General features: G+C 39.0%; 1 protein-coding gene across 5 annotated transcripts in view; it reads right to left on the reverse strand.

Annotated features, from left to right (window-relative positions):
- Nucleotides 1–27,320, reverse strand: part of GABRG3 (gamma-aminobutyric acid type A receptor subunit gamma3) — a 554,105-nt gene that overhangs the window by 412,801 nt on the left and 113,984 nt on the right. The window lies entirely within an intron of this gene.

Genomic DNA, 27,320 nt, shown 5'->3' on the forward strand with positions numbered 1-27,320 from the left:
CTTTCGATTTTTTCGAGAGATACGATCGTTTTTATCGAATTACTGTAAAATCGGATCATTTTATTGTATCGTGTGTGGCCACCTTTAGGGAGATTAGTAAGTGTAGTGTGGTGTGGGAAAGCATTACTCACCTTTGGGGGGCTGCTCCCTAGCAATGATTGATAGTACACTGATCATTGTACAAAGATCATATCAACTCAAATCAAAGATAGCTCTATTGGCATGACCAATATTCATGCAGGCATTGCCAAAGCAAGGGGAACAGGGGGACATGGAAGGGGGTGAGGTAGGGTTAGTGTAGTGGTAACATCCCTTGAACTATGAACGTTTTTGGCATTGTTATGCATTGCAACCTGCTGCTATTTCTCTTATGCACTTTGCCAGATGACTGGCATTGCCGGTGAAGTTTACTTGCCATCTAATGGGTAAATTCCTCCACTGTATAGGAAGCTGAGGCCAGGCTCACCACGCTGATGGGGGTGAGAAAGGGGTGCGCGCCTGGCCAGATGGCGCATGCACCAACTGGCCCCAACTGGAGGGTTTTCCGGGGACAGCGGCGGGCAACGGAGAAGGCGACTGAGGACAATGAGGGAGCGATCATGGCTGGAGGGGGCTGGAAAAAGCCCCGGTATGTATACATTTTTAAAGGGGCCCCATATCGGGTACACTTTAACTGAGACTGTCACATAAGGTAGGGTTGGAAAGGTGGCAGTGGTCAAGTAGTCCAGTACAATGATCTACAACTACATTGAGGGATCTACAGTTTTTCAAACAACCTCCAAGAATGTGCAGGGAAAAAAATCATATCTTTTTAACTGCTTTGGCAGCACACTTTGGATCCTTTCTGCCCGATAACAGATATGCTAAACAACCGGCTGCCAGAAATCTTTTGCATCCAGTGTTCAATAAATGTTCATGTCATTTTCTGGCTCACTGAACTGTCTGGTATCCAACTTTGCTGCTTGAGAAACATCATTGTAAAGCCTAGGTTATCTGTCCCTCCGCATCTTTCAAGTTAAGGATCCATCATTACTCAACATTATGTGCAACCTCATGGCCTGTGTTATCATATAGTTAGATCAAAAGGACAAATCATGCATCCAAAAGATGCTATATCTTTTGGATAAATAAAACATGCCTCTGTGTCTCTTCTCCCCACCCCCACCCTTCTGAATCCACCTCGGATACACTTTAAAAAATGTTGTAGCTGTTTGAATAGTACAAGATAATTGCAGTCATGGTTGTAAAACAATACATCTAAGAAATCTAAGATTTAGTATTTTCAGTGTTCGACTTGAACACAACTGAACAGATCTGTTACATCTAAAAATAACAGACTGGATCTAAGCTTTGGATTTTTCACACATTATAGTAACCTGCAAGTGCCCATTCTGTCAACATATGATGAGATATTGCTGTAATCCCTTCTCTAAACTTTCTTTGTTCATAATGTCTTGACACCTTCTACAACTAATCTTTTCTGCTGCAATCATTTCTGCTCCCTACACCTCCAGTCACGTCCTGCTGCTTTATTTTTCCATTTGTTACACCCTTTAAACTTTCCTTAGCTAAAGCTACTTATCTTCAAAATGTATACATTTCTCAACTGTAAGAATTCTAAAATCTATTTTTATGTGAACCATACCACATTGATAATAAAAAAAGAAGCCTGTTTCAATCAATATTGGCATGGGATGTCATAGAAGAAATATAAGACAGCACAAAAACATGGTTTTAAAATCATTTTCATAACTTGCTATATTACATTATTCTGATGTATTCAAAGGCCACCTTTCACTTACCTTGGGCTTCTACCAGCCCCATGCAGCCATCCTGTGCCCTCATAGTCACTCACTGCTGCTCCAGTCCCCCGCTGGCAGCTTGCCGACCTCGGAGGTCGGCGGGCTGCATTGCGTACATTTTTACGCATTCCCGCTAGTGCAGGAACATTAACATCTACATTTTACGCATTACTGGTTCAATGCGTAAAAATGTACGCAATGTGGCCCGTCGACCTCTGAGGTCGGCAAGCTGCCAGCGGGGGACTGGAGCAGCAGTGAGTGACTACGAGGGCACAGGATGGCTGCATGGGGCTGGTAGAAGCCCCAGGTAAGTAAAACTCATTTTTTTATTTTGCTTGAAGCTTCCCTTTAAAGAGTTTTGTCCCTGCTTTAAATCCCACACATCCTACTCTTCTCTAATTTACAGCATAGTGTAATAAATATTAATATAACTAAGTGCCTGCTCTTCAAACAACTTAGAAGAGTCTCTAAAGGCTTTGATAAGTTTACAGGTTTGCTCAAAACTCACAGAGTGGTGTTTTCGCTTTCCTTAAAAATGATATATAAATGATATATACAATGATATAAATACAAAAAAATAAACTTTTTTATTTAAAAAAGTGTCCGCCTTTTAATGGAACTTGGTAGGGGCCTAAAAAGAGGAAGCAGGTGGTTTTAGCCGCTATAGCACTAATGCTATGGTGCACAACCCACGCAATGGAAATTTGGGGTTCCGGCAATTGTCAGACCCCAAATTTGTTCTACCTCAGAGTTGCTCAGAGAGGGAATAGTATTTACCTCCACCGGGAATTTGAGCGGCAGTAGGGTGAGCTGTCATTTAGCTCACCCTGCGTCCATGTCACCAGCGACTAATAGATACAGTACATTCTAAGAGACCCCTTACTAATTCACAACTGTTCCTTGTATTAAAGAGATGTGTTTGGTGCAAAGCTCTTATCACTGACTGACCACCCTTTTGTAATCAGGTGAGCAATTCCCCCATTATCATTGGTTTGAGGAGGGGTGGTTGTTCATTGTAATATTTTGAGCCTTTTAAATGGTTTTAGCTATTTTCTGTATAAAGAGCAAGAGAATAAATAAGGAAAATAATACAAGGAGTATACATAATATAAAAATGAGTATTAGAGTTAGAGCAGGGGTAGGGAACTTTTGGCTCGGGAGCCAGATGTGTCTCTTTTGATGGCTGCATCTGGCTCACAGACAAATCAGTAGGGGTTAATTCACTAAGCTACACTGCTCAAGCAGCACAGCTTAGTATGGCAGTGCAAGTACAATTTTCAAAGTAGGCACGCTACTGCTGCAGCATGCACTACTAACTTACTCACACTAACAGCTGCTCCAATTGTCCCACTCTGGACCCTGTCAGGTATAGTGACTTTGTAGGACGAGATCCCCACACTTGATTGGCCCAATAGGCTGCATGTCACTTGACAGGCAGCCTATTGGGCCAAGGTGCAGGGATCTCCTCCTACAAAGTTAATCAACTCCCAAGTCAGCTAGCTAATTGTACAAGCTGTTAGTCGGTATTTCTCTTCTCTGGCTCTTGGGGAAATTGCTGATGTTGCTGAAACTCAAGAGAAGCTGAAGACGTGTCTGACACTCCCGCTGCCCAGTGGATCAACTGTAGACACATCACCATGGTAACAGGGACATGATCCCTCTGCTGTGCATGCACAATGTCCCAGTTTGCAACATATTGTATGGCTCTCAGAAAAATACATTTAAAAAGTCTGCATTCCATTCCATTTGTGTACTTTTTCCTAACTTTTTTCTTCATTCTTGGAAATAACTAAAAACTCACATGGTTAAATAAAACATTGTCCAAGCTTTTGTATATGTAAATAAAGTTAATAAAATAGTAGTGGAAATGTGTTTTTCCAGACATGCCAGTCTTTACAGTTTCATTCCATGCAGAACTATGTTATTGTAAACACACTTGCATTAGCCAAGGCTCAAGCAGGGGACAGATGGGTCCTCGTTTGGTTGCAATAAGGCTACTCAGATGCAGCAATACTATCCCTGTAAATTGTTTTTTGGCCTCATTAGTCCACTCCCATGAATAACAATGACCAATTTAAAGCCCTAGCCCACCCTAAAGGAAGCCCACTATAAAGGATTTTTCATAATTTTATAATTTATAAGCATGAATTTTGTTTTAAAAAGTATGCCTTCTGTGTGTGGGGGGAGTTGTGCAGAGGCTTACCACACCTCCTGTACACTGGCGTCACCCTCCGTTCTTGTCCAATTTGCCCCATTCTGATATTGATGGTCGGCATGGTTGGTGACCTCCAACCCAGACATACTACACTGCGCATGCACAGTATGTCCGTTTGATGCTTTGCGACCATGCATGCACACTCACATCATATGGAGGCACCAGAGAGAACAGCACCCAAGCAGACATACTGCACATGTGCAGCGTAGTATGTCCTGGTTGGAGGTCACCGACCATGCCAACCAGCAATATCAGAATGGGGCAAAATGGAGGGTGAGGCTGAGGCACCGAAGGTGCAGTAAGCCTTTGCACAACTCTCCACACAGACAGAAGGAGTCCATTTTAAATTAGAATTAGCGTTAAGGTATCCTTTAAATGAATGCAAAAGTACTAAATAATACAATTTTTTTTTAATATGGTAAGTCAAGAGAATAAAGATAATAACAATAGTTGCTTGGAATGTAGCACTTTTGATAAACTGAGCCTTTTATAGTCTGATCCAGTGTATCAAAAATATATATCTTTTGGTTGTGAATCATTTCTATGCTTCATTGATTTTTAAGTGCGGCCTGAAATCATAATATGACATTGCACTATAATACTGGCAATCCCTCTGGCTTTCTGAAGAACTTACGTGTCACTATATTGTATCAAATGCAGTGCTCAAAGCAAATCATTTCCCCACAGCTCTTTCCACGTGTTGTCTTTGTAAGTAGATTGTTATTTCTCCCTCTTACAATTTTCTAGTTTTATAGGCTTGACAGAAACACTACTTTAATTTGCAGTCTGGAAAATTCAATGGCTATTCTTTTTCAAGTGCTTTGCAAACCCACAGTGCAAGTATCTGTCTTAGCGTAAAGTCTAGTTTTTAGGATTTATATGGTATGCTACTTTTTATAACTTTAAAGGTCCATCTGATTTCATATTTGGTGTGTGAAAATATAAGTATTTTGCACACAAAAAAATCATCACAGAACACTTCATATGTATTAATACCCTTTAAAGGGGGTTGTAAGATCCTACAATAAAAAAACATTGCCCCCAAATAGTTAGAGCCCCAATTATATATGTTTTTTTCTAAATTAGGTCCCAATATATCCCCTAATTTTTTATTTTATTTTTTTACCTCACCTGTGTCCCTTTGCTGAACTTGCTGAACTCTGCCAAACTGTGCAGTGCCAACAGGATTATAGGAAGTCTTCTTTTTTTTTTTTTTAGCTACAGTAACAAACGTATCTCAAAATTCAAATAACTGAAACTTTCCATTTCAAATAAGACAAGGAAATTGACTACAAGGTAATTGAATCTCCTCCTCCCTTTGAAGACTGTACACAATATGTGATGTTTGCTGTGGGAGGGACTGTAATCTGTAAAATAAGCAATACATTAACAGTGAGCTAGGTTTAAAAAAAAAAGAAAGAAAGAAAGAAAGAAAGAAAGAAAGAAAGAAAGAAAGAAAGAAAGAAAGAAAGAAAGAAAGAAAGGAAAGAAAGAAAGAAAGAAAGAAAGAAAGAAAGAAAGAAAGAAAGAAAGAAAGAAAGAAAGAAAGAAAGAAAGAAAGGGGCAGAAGCAATGTCACGTTTGACATCACAGAGAAGCAGTAACAATGGAAACCAGCACAAATATTTTATTTTTTTCATATCACATTTAACTTAAATCTGACAGTGTACACTAAAGACAACAGGATAGGATAATTTTTTATTGGATGATTTTTTTAGTTAATAAGGAGTTTCATCCAACTGTAAATTGTTGATAGTTGCAAGTATTCAGGCTTGCCAAGAAAAGATCGCTAAGCTACCATAATGCATCAGAAAGGCAATCTTTGTACCACCTCTAAGGGTACGCATGCATAGTAGATTTTGTAAGCCGATTCCTCTTCTGATTCAACAAGAGGAGAATAATGCCACAACATGGTGACTCAATCAATATTTTGACTGATTTCCAGGCAAAATGAGTCAAAAGGATTGATCAAACATTGCGGCAAATCTCACTCCCATTGGCTCAAATGGATGCAAGACACCAACGACGTTTGGTATCACGTTGACTGATGAATCTCCAGCTGGTCTCTCCCCAAGTATTTATGTGTTCCTCCATGCCCATGGGTAGTGTTAAATGCTCATCTGCTTACCAGTGTGTCTCCTGGCCCTCTCCCGCTGGTGTCCTGCATCACCACCAGCACGTGTACCATGTGTCACTGGTGCATGTAGCTATGTCACTACAAGCACTGCAGTCACATGGTTCAGGTACTGGGCACTGGAGGAGGCCAGGAGTCTTCAACACTGTACAAGGGCATTGGGGGAGGGGGCTGGGGACACATATGTACCTGGGGGGGAAGCAGGATGATTTCCAATAGATTTCATGCTGAAATCTATGTGTGTGCAGTGTATGGACGGGCAGTAGATCCCTTTCTGATCAGAGTCGATCAGAGGGGAATCTATCTAACAGTCAATCTGGTGGCAGATTAGATTGTGGATCAGCCAAATGAGTTGAATACAGCTAATTTCAAACTGTGGTCTTCTTATCATTGCTGGACCACAGACAAGCACCTGGTGTCTGATAGTTGTCAGCTGTAACATGTGCCCCTGATGTAATTGCATGCTTTGTTGGTTTTTCAGTAATACAAGTTAGTACAACATCATACGAGATGAAAAAAAAAGTACCAGTACAAGAATCACATCTACAACATTGGTCATTGTCTTCCCTATCCATTCTTTAGAGTTTTTTTTTTTTTTTTGTTTTGTTTTTGTTTTGTTTTTTTGCAAGCCACAGTACACTCTATTCAAGCAAATTAATTTGGTAAGATGAATCCTTGAATACAATTTTTCTCCACTTCTGTGTACTCTTTATCATCAGTTAATACAGAGATAATCATTTGCTATTGCCCCTTATTTTATTATCAGTTTCCCCACTCCTTCCTTATCTCTTGATGCAGAATATAATTTAGCAACCAGGTCATCTCTTCTGTTTTAATATTATTATTTTTTGTATTAATATAATATCAACTTCTTCTGCAGCGCTGTAAAGGACATTTAGGAATACAAATACATACATAGTTGATGAGAGATTTGAGATATCACCAATACAGGTACATCTTCATATGATGAGTTACAGCAGAACGAGAAAAACTAGGAGGAAGTCCCTGCCCTTGCAAGTTTACAATCTAGAGGGCAGTGAGTTGGACACACTAGGGAAGGAGGCACAGGGGTTACAGGGCAGTGAACTTCCACTGCTACCTATAGCAAAGTAAAGGCTTGTCTGAACAGGTGTGTTTTGACAGTACATTTTGAAGTTCCAGGGTCGGAGCATGACAGACCAGCCTGTGGGAGAGAGATTCAAATGAGAGGTGAAGCTTCTAAAAAGTCCTGGATGTAGGTGTGAGAGGGGGTGACCAAGCTAGAGGACAATAGGGTCTCTTGGGAGGAGTAAAGCTTCTGAATGGAATTGGATCTGATGATAATTGATGAAATGTAGGGAGGGTTCCGTAGTTTACATAATAAATCTAAAATTCCATATATGCACCTCTTGAACTTCCAGTTAAGTCTTTAAGTGCACGTCTTAGTTGAAGATTTCTAAATTGCATGCTATTTGGCGCATGGCACTGTATTTATGGTAATTAAATGACTTCAAATGTCCTGTCTCATTCAGCTAGTGTTGCTTCTTTAGTTCATAAGCAACTGAGAAACAACAACAAAAAAGATTGCTCTTTTTATACCCTTTAGCTAAATTCAGCCCTCTGGTGGAGTTTTATCAACACATTACTGACCTTTTTTTTCTTCTTAATCTGTTCTAACCAGCAGGGAGAACAGTTCTGTATGAGGATAAGAACCTTCTTAAATCCTAGGAAATAGTGGCAGTTTAGCATACATTTCTAGAGCTGCACTACAGTTAAGAAAAGTGAAAATCCCTCCCTAAACCGGTGCAGATTAAGAAGTGCTTAGTAGCAGTTCTACAGATGTAGAACTGCAGGCTAGACATGATTTCAGAGTGCAGGCTAGACAAGATTTGTGTGGTGCTTCTCCCCCCTGCTGAATTCCTCCTCAGGGTCTGCTGCTATCTATAGTACAGCAGATGTATTGGTTACCTCAGCAAGAACAATTCCCCTCACACACTGCACTGTCTGAGAGACCTTCCTAGATTCTCCTATTTTACAACAGTTTTAGAAGAAATCTACTCTATCTAATGATTTCTTAAGATGCCTCAGACAGTTCTGCATGTATTTCTAAAAAAAACTATCAATACTTTGTCTCAGACACTCTTGATAAATGTTTCCATCTGAGTTTTAATTTTTAATTATTTGCTAACTGGATTTAAGCTAATTGATACAAATACAGGTATTGTCAACCGGATGATTATTCGAAGATAATTCCTATTCCTGTAACCACTTCCTGCAAAATGGTCATTTTAAAAATCCAACTATTCTGCTGCATGGGTTTGTATTTGAGCCTTTCCACATGAAGTGTTTAACCTCTTGAGGACCATGGTGTTAAACCCACCTAGTGACCAGGCTATTTTCTACTTAATTGGCCACTGCAGTTTTAAGGCCAAGCTGCAGGGCCACACAACACAGCCCACAAGTGATTCCCCCCCTTTTCCCCCCACCAACAGAGCTCTCTGTGGTGGGGTCTGATCACCCCCCCCCCACTGTGTTTATTTTTTTTTAATAAATATTGATTAGTATTTTTTATATATTTATTATTATTATTTTTTTTTTTTACAACCCCTCCCTCCCCCCAGCCGGCCAATCACAGCGATAGGCTCTCATAGGCTTCTGCCTATGAGAGCTGATCACTCTCTTGTCCCCCAGGGGGACAACCGTGTCACACAGCTGTCCCCAGTACAGCGCTGCTGCTGATTGCAGCGCTGTACATGTAAATACATGGCGGTTTTGCCATGCAACAGTCTTCCGAGCGGCGATCGCTGCTCGGAGACTGAAGGCGGAGCTCTGTTCTGCCCACCAAGCAGGAGATGCACGCGCAGCCTGTGCTCGATCTCCTGCAAACTGCTGCCCCACGACTTTACGTCGATCGGGGTTAGGCGGTCCTGGGGTTCCCGCCGCTGCTGTGCCCATCGGCGTGACGCGGTTGGCAAGCAATTAAAGTGAACCCGAAGTAAATATAACTTAATGATATAAACAACTGTATCTATAGATCTAATCCTAAATAGAATTTTCCTGAACTTGCATATTCGTAGTTTATAATTATGTATAAATCATTAACATCTTCCAGAGCATGTACAGAGTATATTGTCTTGTCACTTAACTGTCCCTCAGAGAGCCTCACAATCTAATCCCTATTATAGTCATATGTCTATGTATGTATTGTGTAGTGTATGTATTGTAATCTAGGGACAACTTAGAGGGAAGACAATTAACTTATCTGTATGTTTTTGGCTTGTGGGATGAAACCCATGCAGACATGGGGAGAGTATACAAATTCCTCGCAGATAGTGCCCTGGCAGGGTTTCGAACCAGGGACCCAGCACTGCAAGGTGAGAGTGCTAATCACTATGACAGCATGCTAGGGTAAATATAGGGTAGCTCCCACACAGACATATGATGACCTATTGAACTCTTAATCTCACTCCTGTTATGAGAAGAGTTTGTACAGTCACACAGACATTTTATTATCTCTAGTTATCGGTGGGAGCTGCCATTGCAGTTTGAATTGCAAGACTGCAGAGATCCCTTACAGGAGAAAAATAAAATAGAAGAGAACACTAGGAACGTCTAAGTAGGAATGGTACCATATACAGTATACTCATGTGTATCTCATAATGCTACATCTAACTTCACTTTACAAAAAAATCTGCAAAGAGCAATCTGTTGAGATTATTCTTGACTGCCTAATGGGAAATTAGTCTGTTTTAACTAGGTAACTTAAATTCCCCAAAACACCCCAAATCACCCAGTAGTACCGATAATAAAGTTTAGAAATTAGAGAGATAAAAAAGTATGTTTTAGGCATAAAGACATACCCTTTCATTTCATTTTCTGGCCTGAAATCATTCTATTTCCCAGAGGAATAAATTAACTCTGCCAATATTTCTAATGAGTATGTGATAAATATACGACTACAGACATTTACTAACAAGCATTAGCTTATTTAGTGGGAGAACAGCAATAACATATAGCTATCCACCTTTTTCATCTGTCCCAACTTCTAACACTTCAAAATGTAAGATTCCAAACAAAGATATCCCGCTACACCAGATGGCAGTAAAAATGTCCAATCTTTATTCAATACGTCACTGGACACGCAGATACAAGCTCACGCGTATCGGAGCTCAGGTTGGTTCCTTAATCATAGCTAACAAACAAATGTATACTACAGGTTTATATAGGCAGGTTCCCACCCCCTAAGGGGATGGTTCCTGTCTTAAAGCAGCACATACATATATGCATATAAAACGGCAAATCCAAGTATAGAAATGTGACAAATTTAAAACCATAGAAAAACAGTATACAATTAAAGTACTATAACCAAATTAAGACAGCAGCATGAAAAAGTAGATAATTGCAAAGAACTTGGTGAGTCAGTCATAAAGCACATAATCATACATGCCTATGAAGATCTTATATCATAAGTTAAACTAATGTCCAGCCTGGAATTTAGTCCTGCTGAAACGCGGGTGCCCAGCTTCCATATCCAGAAAGCCTCGCATTTCCAAACATCTACAAGGTCCTTTAACCACCCTGGCATTCTATTAAGATCGACAGGGTGGCGGCGCAGCAGTATGTTTTAATTTTTTTTAAAATCATGTAGCTAGCCTAGCACTAGCTACATGATCCCCCCCACCAGGCGCCATCTTACTCACCTTTCCGATTGCTTCCGGCGCATTAGCCCATCCAGAAATCCCTTTCTGAACGGGATTACTTGGAGGGCTTCCCCCGTCGTCATGGCGATGATCATGATGACATCATCATCATCGGGAGTCCCGATCCACCCCTCAGCGCTGCCTGGCACTGATTGGCCAGGCTGCACAGGGGTCTTGGGAAGGGGGGGCCTTACACACCGGGTAGCATCACATCGGCGGCGAGCAGCAGCGGTGGTGATTGTCCCCCACACGCAGCTAGCAAAGTGCTAGCTGCGTGTTTTTTAAAAAAGATTGTTTAAATTGGCCCAGCAGGGCCTGAGCGGCGCCCTCCAGCGGTCATGGACGAGCTGAGCTCGTCCATACCGGCAAGGAGGTTAAAATGTTCTAAAATATGTTGGCTAAAGGGCAATTAATATACTGACCCATGTTAAACTTTTCTTGTTTGGAGGTAGAAAAGATCTCACGTGTCTGGCTATGTACACAACAGTACCTAACTGTAGCGGCCCCACCTTTCTCCTATCAAAATGTAAGGTATTAAAGCACAATATGGAAACAACTCTTGAGTAATTTTAACATATTTTAGGAAAAATAACATGTAAGTGAAATTTTCTAATGCAGTTGCTTGATTTTCACATTTGACCCTGTTCTAATCCAAGAATTGTTTTTATCTCCTCTATAAATTTGACACAGATACTTTACTGTTATTATGCTTGCCCCACACACGACTATCACTTAACCACTTTACCCCGCGCAGTACGGATTTCTCCGTCCCTTTTTTCCCCCCTAAAAAACCAAGGGATGGAGAAATCCGTACCTTCCGCGCTCCCGCCGCTCGTGCGCACGTGCGCACGCTCCCGCGATCATTGTGATTTCCCCAGCCTCATTCTGCTTCCCGTAAGCGTCCTTCCGGACGCTTACAGGTCGCATGTAAACAAACTCACTGTGGCCATCTTGTGGCCAAATAGTAAAACTACACCCTAAAGCATTTTACATATACAAATACATTCATTTTACACAATAAATTAACTCATTACCTCCCACACTCACCATTTTTTTTTGTAATTAAAAAAATACAATAAAAAAATACAATAAAAAAATCATAAATAGTTACCTTAGGGACTGAACTTTTTAAATATTTATGTCAGGAGGGTATAACACTGTTACTTTATAAACTACGGGCTTGTAATTAGGGATGGATGCAAAACTGAAAAAAATGCACCTTTATTTCCAAATAAAATATTGGCGCCAAACATTGTGATAGGGACATAATTTAAACGGTTTTATAACCGGGACAAATGGGCAAATACATTTCATGGGTTTTAATTACAGTAGCATGCATTATTTAAAAACTATAATGGCCGAAAACTGAAAAATAATAATTTTTGCCACATTTTTTCCTATTTTCCCATTAAAACACATTTAGAATAAAATAATTCTTGGCATAATGTCCCACCTAAAGAAAGCCTAATTGGTGACAAGATATAGTTCATTTCATTGCGATAAGTAATATTAAAGTTATAGACGATTGAATGGAAGGAGCACTGAAGGGTGGAAATTGCTCTGGTGTTCAAGGGGTAAAACCCCTCAGTGGTTAAGTGGTTAAAGAGAACATGTACTGAGTAAAAATATTTAAAATAAACACATGAGGTAACTTCAAATGAAAATTACAGAGTTACCTTGCCATCAGTTCCTCTCAGAAGCTCACCATTTTCTTCTGACAATAATCCCATCCAGTTCTGACAATATTTTGTCAGATCTGAAATATATCAGTTGCTGTCAGTAAAATATCAGTTGCTGTCAGTTATAGCTGAGAGGAAAACGGATGTACCAGGCAATGTCCATGTTTCCCTATGGCTCAAGTGGGCGATGTTACAGTTTAACTGTGTGCTGACCAGAAAGCTGTTATGGGTAATGGCTATTTTCAAAATGGAGGACGGAAAATTCCCTTGATCATAGTGAACACATAGGACGCAGGACAGGAGAAAGACACTGAGGAGTAGACTACATGAAAGGTAAGTATGACTTGTGTATGCTTATTTTGAATTTTATTTTCAGTACAGGTTTTCTTTAAGGGCCTTATTCCATTCACTTTTTCTTCTAAGTTTTTTTCCTAGGAGATAATTTTTCTTTTCCTCTTTAAAATAACTTTTCAGCATTCTGCAATTAAAAAAGTAACAAAAAGTAGGCAAAAGGTTCTGTCAAAATTATTCTGAGTATTTTCTTGCTTGCTGGTGGCTTAAAAGGCATTTTATTGATGAGGTGTGAAAATATCACCTGGGAGAATACGTAGGAGGAAAAGTTAATTCAATAAAGGGCAATTGTTCTTATATTTCTTTTGCAGCAGTATATAAGCCTTATTAATTAGATCCAATGTAGGTTTTGATGAAGCTTAAAGTAAAAGAAATTGAAGAGCTTGTTCATAGTTATCAGAAACTATAGTACGTTGTCAAGTACAAGCTATTACAAGCTATAAACATTTTTTTTCATTAATATGACCAACACTTCACTTTTCATTTTCTTATTTTTATAAAGTCTTAGGCTTATTATAGGGTACTTGGACATGCTCTGTTCATTTCCATTTATTTGTACAAATTACATAATTAATTATCAGTCATGGATAAATGTAATACTGCATCATCTGACAGCAAAATGTAAGTGAGAACATGAACAATACAATGCAAAATGACTGAGTGAAATTAATTTAGCAGTGTCCCTATCTTCTCATCTTCTGGGAGTACTAATATATTTTTCCATTTAACAGTAACTCCACAACTTGTTTTTTTTTTACTCTAAACCAACCACAAAACCTAAGGTTGATGATGAGTATTATTATAATGAGGACTTGTCAGTTCCTGTGGCCTTCAGAGAGTGGTTGTTCTAAAGCTGAATACTCATCTGAAGATGAATCAGGGAACCTCACAGTTATCCCACCTGATGAAGCGCATTCCAAAATCTATCTCCTCTCCCACAAGAACACACAACATCATGCAACGGGTGCGAAAGAGAGGTTAAATGATCATGGTACTTTGTGCAGGAGCCGTCTAGGATCTTAAAGATTCAATCGCTTGTGATGGTCATAATCAGTGTCCATCTCAAAATGTAATTCGTGTAATCGCGTGCATGTACCCACATCACTAGATTATGGAAAGGATTGCTTGTCACTCCCCCCCAAAAAATCGCTGTTCTTCAGAAGAGTTGCACTAAAAAACACGACTTGGTTACCAGCCTTAAGTGTACTGTGAAGAAGTAACCAGAGTTGTCTGAAATATGTCTAAATAAATAACTAAGCTGGTAACTGTTACATAATCTAATGTCAAGATCTTCTACTTCTCCTATTTATTACTTTGTTTTCTAACTGTGTTACTTGCATTTACTGCCACTACATAACACAATTTTAATCAGCTCAAGCATATCTACTTTGCAGGCTGCTTATCTGCAACTTTAAAAAGGAGCTGTCAGCCATACTATCTCAGAAAAAACACATGTATAAGTAGATAAATACTTGCTCTACTTACATAACATATGTATTGTACGGTCCAGTTTTTTATTTTAGTGACTTTTCTATAGTACAAAAATAGAAAATCCTTCTTAGGATTCTCCATTTTAACTGTGTATATCTTGAAGCCAATCCTGATGTAATTTCCTCCCTTACTCTCCTCTGCCTGATTGTGTTTGCATTGCCCACCCTCTTCCTAGTCTTCAGGCACTTCCACCCAGCTCTGCAATAGAAAGAGCATTGTCTCAGCATGAGAAATATTGGTCAATCAGAGAGAATTAGAGGTGTGGGAGAGGAAAACAGGAGGGAAAAAGGCTTCAGCCAATCAGGTTTCATTAGTTAAGTCTGAGGGGAAAGTAAAGAAGCAAAAAAAGACAACCCAGCATGCCCTGCAACTGCCTTTGTGCGGCAGATGTACCAAATAAGAGCCAGAGAACCTGGGGAATGTTTTATGGACAAGAAAACTAAGAGTGATTTTTAACTTTTGGATTGCCTGGTTAGCAACCTTACTACTTGTTTACCAGATAAAAATAAAGAATTGATTTTTGATTTTATGCCCGACAGTTACACTTTAACCTCTTGAGGACTGCAGGGCTAAACCCCCCAGTGACCAGGCAATTTTTTGTTTAAAAGGCCACTGCAGCTTTAAGGCCAAGCTGCAGGGCCGCACAACATAGCACATAAGTGATTCCCCTCCCCCTTTTCTCCCCACCAACAGAGCTCTCTGTTGGTGGGGTCTGATCGCTCCCCCCATGTTTATTTTTTTTAAATAAATATTTGTGTTGCCGCTTTTTTTAAAAAAACCCTCTTCCTTTAAATCCCTTCCCTCCCTCGCTCCCTCCCTCCCCACAGCCGGCCAATTACGGCGATCGGCTGTCATAGGCTTCTGCCTATGAGAGCCGATCGCTCTCTTGTCCCCCGGGGGGACAGCCGTGTCACACGGCTGTCCCCAGTGCAGCGCTGCTGCTGATCGCAGCGCTGCACAGAGTAAATAGACGGCGATCACGCCGTCTAACAGTCTCCCGAGCGGCAATAACTGAAGGCGGGGTGGAGCGCGATCTCCTGCAAAACAGAGCCCCAGGACTTTACGCCAATTGGCGTTAGGCGGTCCTGAGGCTGCCGCCGCGGCTACGCCTACCGGCGTGACGCGGTCGGCAAGAGGTTAAGTAGAGTGTTGCTCTATTTTTGCTAAAAATCCTCAAACTGAAGCAGCAATTTCCTTCCTGAGTCACACCCTGCTGTACTCACCTCAGACCATCTCCTAACTGATGGCCTTTATTAATTAGTTTGTTGAGGCTGGCTTAAGATGGTAGATATTTGGCTGAGCTGAGAGTCTCTAAACAGCTTGGGTGTTCTTCTGGATACAGTTCTTCTAAATCAGCTGTCAAGAATTAACCAGACCTCACCAGGAATTCCCCTGATTTGACCTTCTACCACACAATATATATCTCTATAAGTTACTCGCTGCCTCATTCTGTTACGTATGCACACACTCCTATTATGTTTACCTTTTTTTTACGCTTCTACTTATTCTCATGTGTGTAAAAGCAGCATAATAATTCAGGCAAACCCACCCACATGTCATTTTGCTTACTTGCCTTACTTCTTTTAGCCTCTAATAAACTTCTGTATATAATAATTCTCTCCCACCTCCACTCTCACCTCCAAACATAATTAAGAAGTTAAAATTGTCACCTGGTTTTGTGTAAGCCACATACTGGCACATACTGCACACACTGGCTATGGCATTCCCTGCATTTGTGCACATAAGTCAGTGGCAACTGAACATACCTTTAGCAAAGGCCATATATACGTGCCTCCAGCAATGATCAAAATACCATGACTAGTATCATGGTCACAAACAGGATGACCAGGACGCCTGAGACCATCAGGGAAAGAGGTATGACAACCACAGAAAGGGACACAGGTATTCTTCTATCTTTTCCTAGTGATTCTTTCTGTGGTTCCATCTCCCACAGATTACCTTCAGAATTTGTGTTTGTATGTGTGCACAACCTAGAGTTAATTTACAGTAGTGAGGACCACATGAAAAGGCACTAAAAGAGAAGGTGGTGGTAAAGCTGCTAGGGCAGTGGGATGATGAGGTTTCACCTTACCCACCTGTGGAAATTGGGTACATTTATGGTTAAGAGTATTTAGATAGTGATAGATAGATAGATAGATAGATAGATAGATAGATAGATAGATAGATAGATAGATAGATAGATAGATAGATAGATAGATTGATTGATTTGATTACCTAACTAAAGATTTTTCACACAAAAATCTTTCATTTTTCACACAAAAATAAGCTCTGCAGGGATACCTGCTCAGGTCTTTCGAAACATTTGTAGTTAGAGTTGGGCTTCAAAGAGTGAGTACTAGATGTGCATTAGCTTTTCTTTTACATTTACTATGACACAATGTACCTTAATGCAAGCATACAATGTATCTTCTTTTTTGTATAACCCACGATTGCCTCCACTTTTGCTGTTGCAAAATGTGAGCGTAGTTTGTTACATTTATTCTGGTTTCCAGCTTTAATTGTATTATAAGATTCATCTGAAAACTCCCATCCTTTTTACCATGCAAATTTTGCTTCTTTGAATTATTTTCAAAGACTTTTTCCTGAAAATTTCAAATTCTAATTTTCTTTAGATGTGCTAAAAGTTTGTTATGCACCTTTGCTGCTAATTTGCCCTTTCACATTATAGTTTACTTTTGCTTAATTCTCATAAAGGAAAAAAAAAACCTGAGTATACAAATTACTTTTAATTTAGCTCTAGCTTAGTTTAGTCACACATAAGGTTTTCGGATTAATCATGCTAAACCATTATTGGCTTAAGCCAAAAACAAGAGATCTAGATTGCGTGATTAGCTATAATATAAATTATGTCTGATTATTGCTAAGAATGCCACTGGCACAAAACTGAACTCTTAACACCAGCAACCATTAACTTGAACTAAGTAGTTTAGGGAAATGTCAGAGCTAGCAGCAAACATCAGGACAAGTAACCCCTGGCACTCATTTCTCACCAAACTTTCTGCGGCTGCTTGTCGATAAGCTAAATCCACCACGTTTGAAGCCATTAATGTCAGTAACAAAAACAGATGACAAACAATAAAACAAGACTTGAGCAACTTACATCTGCACAGCTCTTGCTAATTCAGTTGCACACGCGGTAAATTGATGGACCATATTTCTGGAAAATGAAGACACTAACAATGCTCTCTTTGAAATTCATAGTAAGTAAGAAGAGTGAATACAGTTAGTTTAAGAAATTTTCCAACATAAAACACGCAAATCAACTGGCAGATAATGTTTAACCCATAAGCAACTTCAATAGAGTTATCTCGTTTTGATTTCAGTCAGCAGAACTAATTGTGCTGTAAATTCTTGGAATGCTTTGGTCTCTCTTTACTAGCAGAAAATATAGAAACTAAAAGAAGAAGTCCTCTGTTGTTTTTCTCACACTACTTCCTAGTGGCAAGTGGCCATACATACATATTACAGAAGTACTAATTAGAAGCAGAGAAATGTAACAAATAAGAAATAAAAATTGTGCTAAAATAAATTGGCCTGGAGCACTTGCAAGCCTTTATATAGGTTTGTTGTTAAAGGGGTTCTGTTCAAGTCTCACATTAATGCAGTGGGCATTGACTGAGAAGCAGTGACTAGTGTTGAGTGGAGTATTTACTGTACTATATAATTCTCTACTTAAATCAAAGCAAAAGTCACAAAAGGATGATTAAAGCCACTGGTCCGAAACCAGTTACCCAGCAGGTATAATTTTTCAACTGCCAAATAAACAATTGGTAGCAGCTTAGATGTTGCTGACATGGCTATTTCCATGAAAGCAGAAATGTACATTGTAAATGTTTTTTTTTACTAATGTTGCCCCCTTTCCTAGTGAGCTGGGCAGAAATAAATTGAGAGAGAGAGAGAAGAATATCCTTCTGATGCACAGTGGTTCTTTCCACTAAAAGCATTCATTTGGCAAAATCTACCAGCTTATCTAAATAAGCCAATATGAATTCCAAAATAATACAGTGAACAGAAATGTAAATTAAGGAACTCTAGCAATAACGATTTAGGGCCATAAAGATAAACAGGTCATGATTAAGAACCAGGCATTCGAAACATGTGAAGCCTGGCACCCACCACAACTTTGCATCCAGACACATTCCGGTATGTGACTATGTTTGTTTTTCACTAATCCTATCTATATGATGTACACCATTATGGAATCCTAATAAAACAGTTCACAACAGTGCCAGCGTTCTCTCTCCTCTCTTTGGCTTATACAGATTTGGCTAAAGCCTGAGCACACTAAAAGGATTGCGGATCTACCGAATGTCTGTTTTGCCCTCCTCTTGTCATCGCCGCATGTGTCACTGCAGTGCCAGCACTTTTCTTTTTTGTTCCACATAACCCTTTATTTTGCCTCAGTCTTCCTTTGAAGCCTGTGAATGTTGGACTATGAACAAAACCACGCATAGAAAAGTTGATGGCTAGGATAATACTATTGAGAGTTCCCTGCAGAAGACCTAACCACTCAATACTGAATGAAATACATTGAGTGTTCAAAAGAAGGACTACAACTACAATTAAAACTTAAATGCTTTGGTCACATAATAAGAAGACAGGATGCTTTGGAGAAGTCCTTGATGTTTGGTAAAAAAGAGAAGCAGAAGGCAAAGCATAAGATGGATAAGAAAGTATATGTAAAGCTATAAACATGCCTTTGCAACAGCTGAAAAAAAAACAGTTATTGACAGATACAGCTGGTGCAAAAAAGTATATGTGACTATGAACAGTCACACAAGTAAACTAATGAAAAGGATAGTTTTGGAGATGGTCGGAAATGCCAATTTCCGATTCCGCGGTAATTCCACATTCCGCCATTGCCAAATACCGATTCCGCTTTCCGCTACCAATTTCCGCATTCCAATGCAGAATTTCCGCTGGAAATCGCGGAAATTCCGCCCGACTTTAACATCGATTTTCTCAAAAACTATAAAGTCTTTTTGCATCTTGTTCAGAAGATTCTGTTTAATAAACCCTGAAAATTTGGTGTTTCTAGGACGTACGGGAGCTTTGCTATTAACCGTTAAAGTCGGCTGATTTTTCCTGTAATGTAAATGCAGAAACTAGGCAGAAGCAGATTTTCTGCATTTTACATTACAGTAAAAATCTGCCGACTTTAGCGGTTAATAGCAAAGCCCCCGTAAGTCCTAGAAACACCAAATTTTCAGGGGTTATTAAACTGAATCTTGTGAACAAGATGCAAAAAAAGTTTGCAAAAAGACCTTATAGTTTTTGAGAAAATCAATGTTAAAGTCGGGCGGAATTGCACTTGCATTACCGATTTCCGCATTTTGATGCGGAAATGCAATTTCCGATCGGAATTTCGGAAATTGCATTTCCGCGGAATCCGAATGAGCATCCCTAATAGTTATGTATGGTGTCCCCCAAATGAGGACATTTTCTTGTACAAAGAACAAGCCCCTTTCTACTTTAGGGTAATTTTTTAATAATCCAGAACCTCCCGTCCCAGCAGTCATTGCACTATTGGGTTATATTTCCCTGTAGATTTCCTCCTTTTGAGTCCTACCTGATCATGCTTCTCCATTACTGTGCACCCATGCTATGCATTTGAGTGAACTCAACTTGCCTAATCTCCATGCTCCCCTCCAGTGACTGACTAAGCATTACATTGTACTCATACTGTGCTGCGTGATCTGTTTTTTCTTGTATTCCTGTATTGTCGTATTGCTGTATGTCACCCCTAAATATTGTCTGTAACCTAAACTAATGTCAACCACTGCGTAATATGTTGGCGCTTTATAAATACAATAAATACATAAAAATAAATGAATATAGTGTATTGATCATATTGGAATGTCATAGAAAAAATAACATGTTTTGTTTCAATTTAAATTGGAACTACTTCTGCGTAGATTTAATTGTGAATTGGGTAAGCTGTTTGAATCAACCTTTACAAGTGCACTGTTTTGCCTCCAAAGTTGAGAGCATAAGCTCCAACTGAGAATGGGTTTATTTTATTACAATGATCCTTTCATCTTACAAAGTAAAAAGTAAGGGCATTACCGACCCTGTCATTATTTTATGTGGATTATTCCAAATCTGTTTGCAATCACTTCAGTTATGATACATGGAAAATACTCTAAGCTGTCATTATAGATGGCTTGTTTGCATAAATGATTGGAAAAAATATGGGGGGACCCACACTTCATGTGAAAGCATTCTCCTCATTTTAAGGTGAGTGCAAAATCAGCTGCCTCTATCGTTATAGCAAGAAAGCTTAGAAGGGTGCACTGTATTTGTTTTACAGTTTTCAGTATACAGTGTATATGAAACCTGACCCCATTTGACAATAAAAAAAAAAGTGACTTTGTGCCTTAAGGAGATAATAGCTTGCTATTGGGTTAAAACTTGTTTTCAGGAAAGAATCACATGTGTGTCAGAAGGTCACAAAATGAAAAAGAACCATGACATGGTTGGAGGCATTTACCTAACATAGAGATCTGGACATCACATGCATATATAGCTTTTGTTTTATTTATGTATCCTCTTTTGTCCATAGTTTGCCACCATAGAATAATCACTGATCTGTGTAGTCATGCATTGTGAATGCATATTTACAAATAGAAAGTAATGCAAAAATAACAGCAATTTAATTTGTGTCAAATGATGATTGTTTATCTTAAAAATGAATTGATATTGCTATGATATCAATTCAAAGGCAAAAGGTCCAGGGATATAGATTATAACAAATATTTGACTATCACCTGTACATTTCAGAATGTAAATAGGAGTGAGAAGAGATTTTAAAATGGGCAAACACTGACTAAGTGATTTACTGTATAAGACAATATAGTAAAAAATAATCAATTTTATTTATTATTCTAAATTCACTACAGGTCCTCTTTAACATATACTGTCATATTTATAAGGCTATCAGATCTAGTCTAAAGGCTTAATTGCCCTCTATGGTTTATGGCCACCTTAAAATGGAACTCCAGCCAAAAATATTTTCTTATGTAAATGAAGAAGGAAAAGGCAAGAACATGGTATTAAATACAATGGCCTATGCACAATTCACTTTTTTTCGTAGTTTTCTCCAAGTTGATGTTTTCACAATTGTCAATTACATGTATTTAAAGAGAAACTTCGACCAAGAATTGAACTTTATCCCAATCAGTAGCTGATACCCCTTTTGCATGAGAAATATATTCCTTTTCACAAACAGACCATCAGGGGGCTCTGTATGACTGATATTGTGGTGAAGCCCCTCCCACAAGAAACTCTGGGGACTGTGGCACTCCTGGCAGTTTCCTGTCTGTGAACCTTGTTGCATTGTGAGAAATAGCTGTTTACAGCTGTTTCCAACTGCCAAAAAAGCATGCAGCAGCTGCATCACCTGCCAACAGTAAAAATGTCACCATGTAATAAATGTCAGAATGTAAATCAGAGATTTAAAAGATTTTACAATGGGCAAACACTGACTAAATCATTTATACATAATTATTGTGTAAAAATGAAGCACTTTTTTTATTACATTATTTTCACTGGAGTTCCTCTTTAAACCTTCACCATGCAAGAAAATACACAAAATAACTTTAATAGTACTTTCTCTACTACTTTTGGTACTTTTTAGTTGTAAAATGCTGAAAAGTTATTTTAAAGAGAAAATGAAACATTTTAATCTAGGGGAAAACTTAGGAGAAAAGCGAATTGAATATGGGCCAATTTCACTTTTTTTTCTCCTGAGTTTTCTTCTAAGAGATCATTTTTCAACTTTCTTTTTAAATAACTTTTAAGCATTTTGCTATTGAACAAAGTATTGAAAAGTAAATGAAAAAGTACTTTCAAAATTATTTTGAGCTTTTGTGTGTTTGCTGGTGGTTTAAAAGACATCTAATTGACAAGTTATAAAAATATAAACTATCAGAAAACTAAGTAGAAAAAAGTTAATTGCCTATAGGCCAATGTGCCTTTAAAATGAAATGATTTCCATTCGGGTTCATGACTTAATTAATGGCAACTGTAAGAGCAAGTGAGAACATTTCTGAAACAGAAAAGGACAGCAAATAATATACTTTTGTAATATTGTTGTGAATGACTTGAATATTTATTCAGAAATTATTCCATTTACTGTGGTTTTCATGGTGCAGAAACTGTGGGCATTCTCTTTAAAATAAGTAAAGGATGTAATTTAACAATTTGTAGTTTTTGCCTATTGTTTCTGACTTAGCCAGACTGAATACCAATGCATTGTCCTGCCCACACATGGGTGGCTGCAATGTGCAGACACAGTGTAATTTTATGGTCTGCACCCAAGAAGAAGACACCCACTTCATGACCAATTTTAATCCTTGGTGGACAGCCTAGTGCTTAGTGGGCAGTTTTCTTGCTTTATTAATCAAGTAAGCCCTCTCTCACAGTGCGATGTTAAAGTTGCACGTTAAAACAGCGATTAACGCAGAATAACGCACTACAATACAAAAATCAATGCCCCGTTCACAGTGCACACGTTGCGTTAGTGTCTAACGCTGCACGTTAAGTGAAAGTACTGCATGCTGTGCGTTATACACGTTATCAGCTGCGTTAGACTGTTTGTACATGCTCAGTAATGACTTGGAGACATACTTTTCATTGCCTGTATTTTCTACTGTATATGCTGTATGCGTTGGTAACGCTGCATTGCGACCTTTTGGGTGCATTGCCTTGTTAATTTGCGGTGCCACTTTAACGTTGCATCAAGCCGCAATGTCCCACTGTGAAAGTAGCCTAAATGTTCAGCCAGTCTGCAGTGCAACATGAGGTGATATTTGTTTTTTAAGCAATGAAATAGAAGGGACTTATAGTTGAGTCTGAGGACCTAGTAATACAGCCTTGTTTCTCCCAAAAATGTATAATTGATGCCAACATTTTTACTGTTGGAGCTGCAAATCACTTATTGTTGTTTTTCCTTCTGTGTAGTGAGCAGGAACATCAGGTCAGGTGAACTTCCAGAATGCTCTAGGGCAGAAGGCTTTTCGACATTATAGCCTAGACTCAACATCCCTGGGAGGGCAAGGTTACATACATACAACAATATATAGTTATAAGCAGGGACGGATTTAGGCCAAGGCCACCTAGGCCATGACCTAGAGCACCACAGGAGGAGGGGCACCAAAGCAGCAGGCTAAACTGGTGCAGTATTTGCAAGCTTGAAAATGCTGCAATGCAGGGAGATCAGGCGAGTGCCTGACCACGGTACTCTCCTGCTAGCCACCTGTGCAGCAGCCACCTTGCTCTCTGTGCATTGTGGCCGCGGTTATGGACTTGGACAGCATTTGAGATGGAAAGGCATTGGAGACAAGCAGAGAAATGAGTGACACAGATGCCTGCTGCAGTGTGAAGGCGAGCTGGCTACCCATACTGAAAGGGGGGGAGTGGGAAAAGGAGGGATTAAGGGAGTCATCTGGCTACCTATACTGGAGGGAAAGGGGGAGGAGTCGTCTGGCTACATATACTAGAGGGAAGGGGTCATCTGGCTACCTATACTGGAGGGAAAGGGGGAGGAGTAATCTGGCTACATATACTGGGAGGGTCATCAGGCTACCTATACTAGTGGGAGGGGTCATCTCATTACCTATACTGAAGCGAGGTGGCTGGTGACAGTGGCCTAGGGTGGTAAAGAGTACAAATCTGGCCCTGGTTATAAGAAGAATTTCTGATGTTGAAACCAGGATAATCGATGTAAAAATGGGTAAAGATATTGCTTTGCTAGTGCAATGGAAAGTTAATATACAAACTAAAGGACAACAAAATAGGGGAAATATGATTTTGATTTTGGATAATGTGGTTAGAGGTTAGTCCATGTCACATTGGGTAGATGTCCCCTCAATTTGTTGTTCATAAAACCATCCTGGCTTTTATATGAACTCTGGTGCCCCCAGAAAACTGTCCTTTAAATTCCCTTCTCTGGGGACACCAACGTTCATATAAAACCTAGGATCAAGGAAAGTTTTTACCTGATCTAGAGATTTTATTGAATCTCTGTCAGGATATCAAGTTACATGTTCTTAGTTGATGATGTAGACTTCGGGAAAGTTCTATATTAGTTTTATAGATACAATTATGTATCTCATATGTTTATTTTAACATGAGTTTTTTTGTGTGTAACCATGCTAATCACATTTGTTTTAGATATGTGATCAGGAACTTCTAGAACTGGAAAAATGAATGGGAAAGCCAGGCAATTTTCCTTTGTTTGAAAGGGAAAAAAATGGCAGCCTCCCATCTCTCTTTTTTTCTGCAGTCACTATAATATGTACTCTCCAATATTCCTTAAAGAGACACTGAAGCGGAAAAAAAAATGATGATATTATGATTTGTATGTGTAGTACAGCTAAGAAAAAAAACATTAAGATCAGGTACATCAGTCTAATTGTTTCCAGTACAGGAAGAGTTGAGAAACTCCAGTTGTTATCTCTATGCAAAAAAAGCTATTAAGCTCTCCGACTAACTTAGTCGTGGAGAGGGCTGTTATCTGACTTTTATTATCTCAACTGTAATTGAACTGTTTACTTTTCCTCTGCTAGAGGAGAGTTCATTACTTCACAGACTGCTCTGAAAGACTCATTTTGAATGCTGAGTGTTGTGTAATCTGCACATATTATAGAATGATGCAATATTAGAAAAAACACTATATACCTGAAAATAAAAATATGAGAATATTTTCTTTGCTGCTAATCTTCTAGTAATTATTCATAGTACACAACCAATTCATTATATCATATATTTTTTTTCGCTTCAGTGTCTCTTTAACTCATATAGAAAATACTTTTTTGGCATCAGAGCTATGTTGACTACTGTTTTCCTTGGAAGTCATTGAAATAGTAATGGGATTAATAAAAGCTAGTAAAAGTATAGAATAATTTACTTTTCCAAACAAATAAACACAGGTTTTGGTAAAACGGCCTCCAAAATGAAAGTACCTAAGCCGCTTTTGTGTTTTATGTTTATTGTTTTAGTACAATAAGCCATCTGTACTAGTGGAATAGAGTGGTTTTGTATTACTATTGTAGCTTTTTCTCTTAAAAGGCAGACAGAAGAAAATATATACAACAGCAGGAGAAACAGCTGTGGCAAAAGAAGACAGACAATAACATATATAAACAAGATCCTTTTTAACACATACCAAACAAATTTAATTATACTTCATATGAGGATAGCAGATAAAAGGTAAATAATGAAGTAAGGACATTTACAAGAATCAAGAAAAGTAAGTAGATAATTACAGAAAAAAAGATCAGCGGAATGCAACTGTGCTTTTGTTTTTATAACCTTTAACAGGAAAATGCATATAGAAAGTCAAAGCATAGAATGTATCACAGAGAGATCTATTGGATGCCCATACACCACAGGCTGATCGATTTCAGTATGGCGTGTATGTGACGCCACATGCTATACGTGGCAGCCTCATGGGCTGCAAATGGGGAAGCAGGCACAGTTGGACACTCCAGGCAGCTGAAACAGGTGTGATTTGCATATTAACATTTGGGGCGACAGCGGATGGGCCTACCCTTACGTTCGGACATTTCAATATCACTGTACCACCATCACACTGATACGTTGTGCTGAAATGCACATTAAATTTCATTATAATGAATGGGAAGCACAACCACGTTGGTGAAAATCACTTAGGAACATGAATGTTGTGTGCTGCAAGGCCACCCATGTTTTCCAGTGTGCTCAAGAGGGGAAGGAGCCTAACAGGTTACACAGAGCAGTGTTGCAAGTCTGCAAATGCGCACAGTTTGCGCTCACTATCAAATTTTTTTGATAACAAGGTACACATTAAAATAGAAAGATCATTTTTAATGAAATTTATTTTGTAAAAAGCTTCCCCAGCTTATGTTTGTGGAATTTTTTTTTTTATTTCCACGTTTTTAATACTGTTTATACTCTTGATTGAGGTTTGTTCTTGTTGCTTGGGTATATGCTTCACCTTTAGGTCTCCTACAGGTTTTTTCTACATTTTTATCTTGTTAAATGGAGTTTCCCTTTAACAGTAGAACACAGGAATCACCTTACTGAAGAGGCAAGCAATCAGGAATACGATTCTCCACTTCACTGCAGATTATGATTAATGAGCCTGGAATGAGAGCCTAAGCTTTCCATTTACGCAGGGACCGTATGAAATTCATGCCCTGCCACAGCATACAATTATTAAAAAACAGGAGGCCCGTAAGTCATTTAGATATAAATTGGTCATTTATTAAGTGATTTATTTACTAATGTATGTTTATGTCTATATTTACTGTATATGTATGTTAGCATTGAAATTACAATGTATTGAAAGAAAACAGAGGAATCCCACAGCTGAAGACATCAATCAATGTCTTCTTGGTAGTTTTTTTTTTTGTGTGTGTGAAAGAAAGATGAAAATCATAGCGATCAGTAAACGGTTAGAACACACAGAACTCCCAATGAAGATCTTGCTAAAAATAGAAAACAAAGACATCAAATGATCAAAAATATAGAAGAGGACTCCTTTATGCACTGATCAGAAACAGATATAGGTCATAGTACATACAAATACTATTTAACCGTTTGGACACTGAGCATGAGTGAGATAACATTGCAGAGGCACCACAGCCGGCTTTACCTATAATACTCACCCCCTCCCTCCAAATGCAGAGTAGCACAGTGATCTCTGTGATATTTACCAGATCTGCTGTACATGGGGTCTTCTCTTTCTCCTGGGAGCCATGTTGTGTACTGACGTCTTCCAGCTGCCAATCATGTGATGTGATGTCCAGAAGACTAAGATGTCAGCATGAAGCGCATAAAGAGTTGGCTGACCACTAGCTGCAGGTGGTTTGGTGAGGTGGGAGGTGATGATCTGGTAAAGCAGAGTCAGTAAAGAGATGTCTTGGTAAAGTGGTGTCAGTAAAAAGATTACTGACCAGTGCGAAG

This window comes from Hyperolius riggenbachi, chromosome 2 (genome assembly GCF_040937935.1).
Source record: "Hyperolius riggenbachi isolate aHypRig1 chromosome 2, aHypRig1.pri, whole genome shotgun sequence".
Taxonomy (NCBI): Eukaryota; Metazoa; Chordata; class Amphibia; order Anura; family Hyperoliidae; genus Hyperolius; species Hyperolius riggenbachi.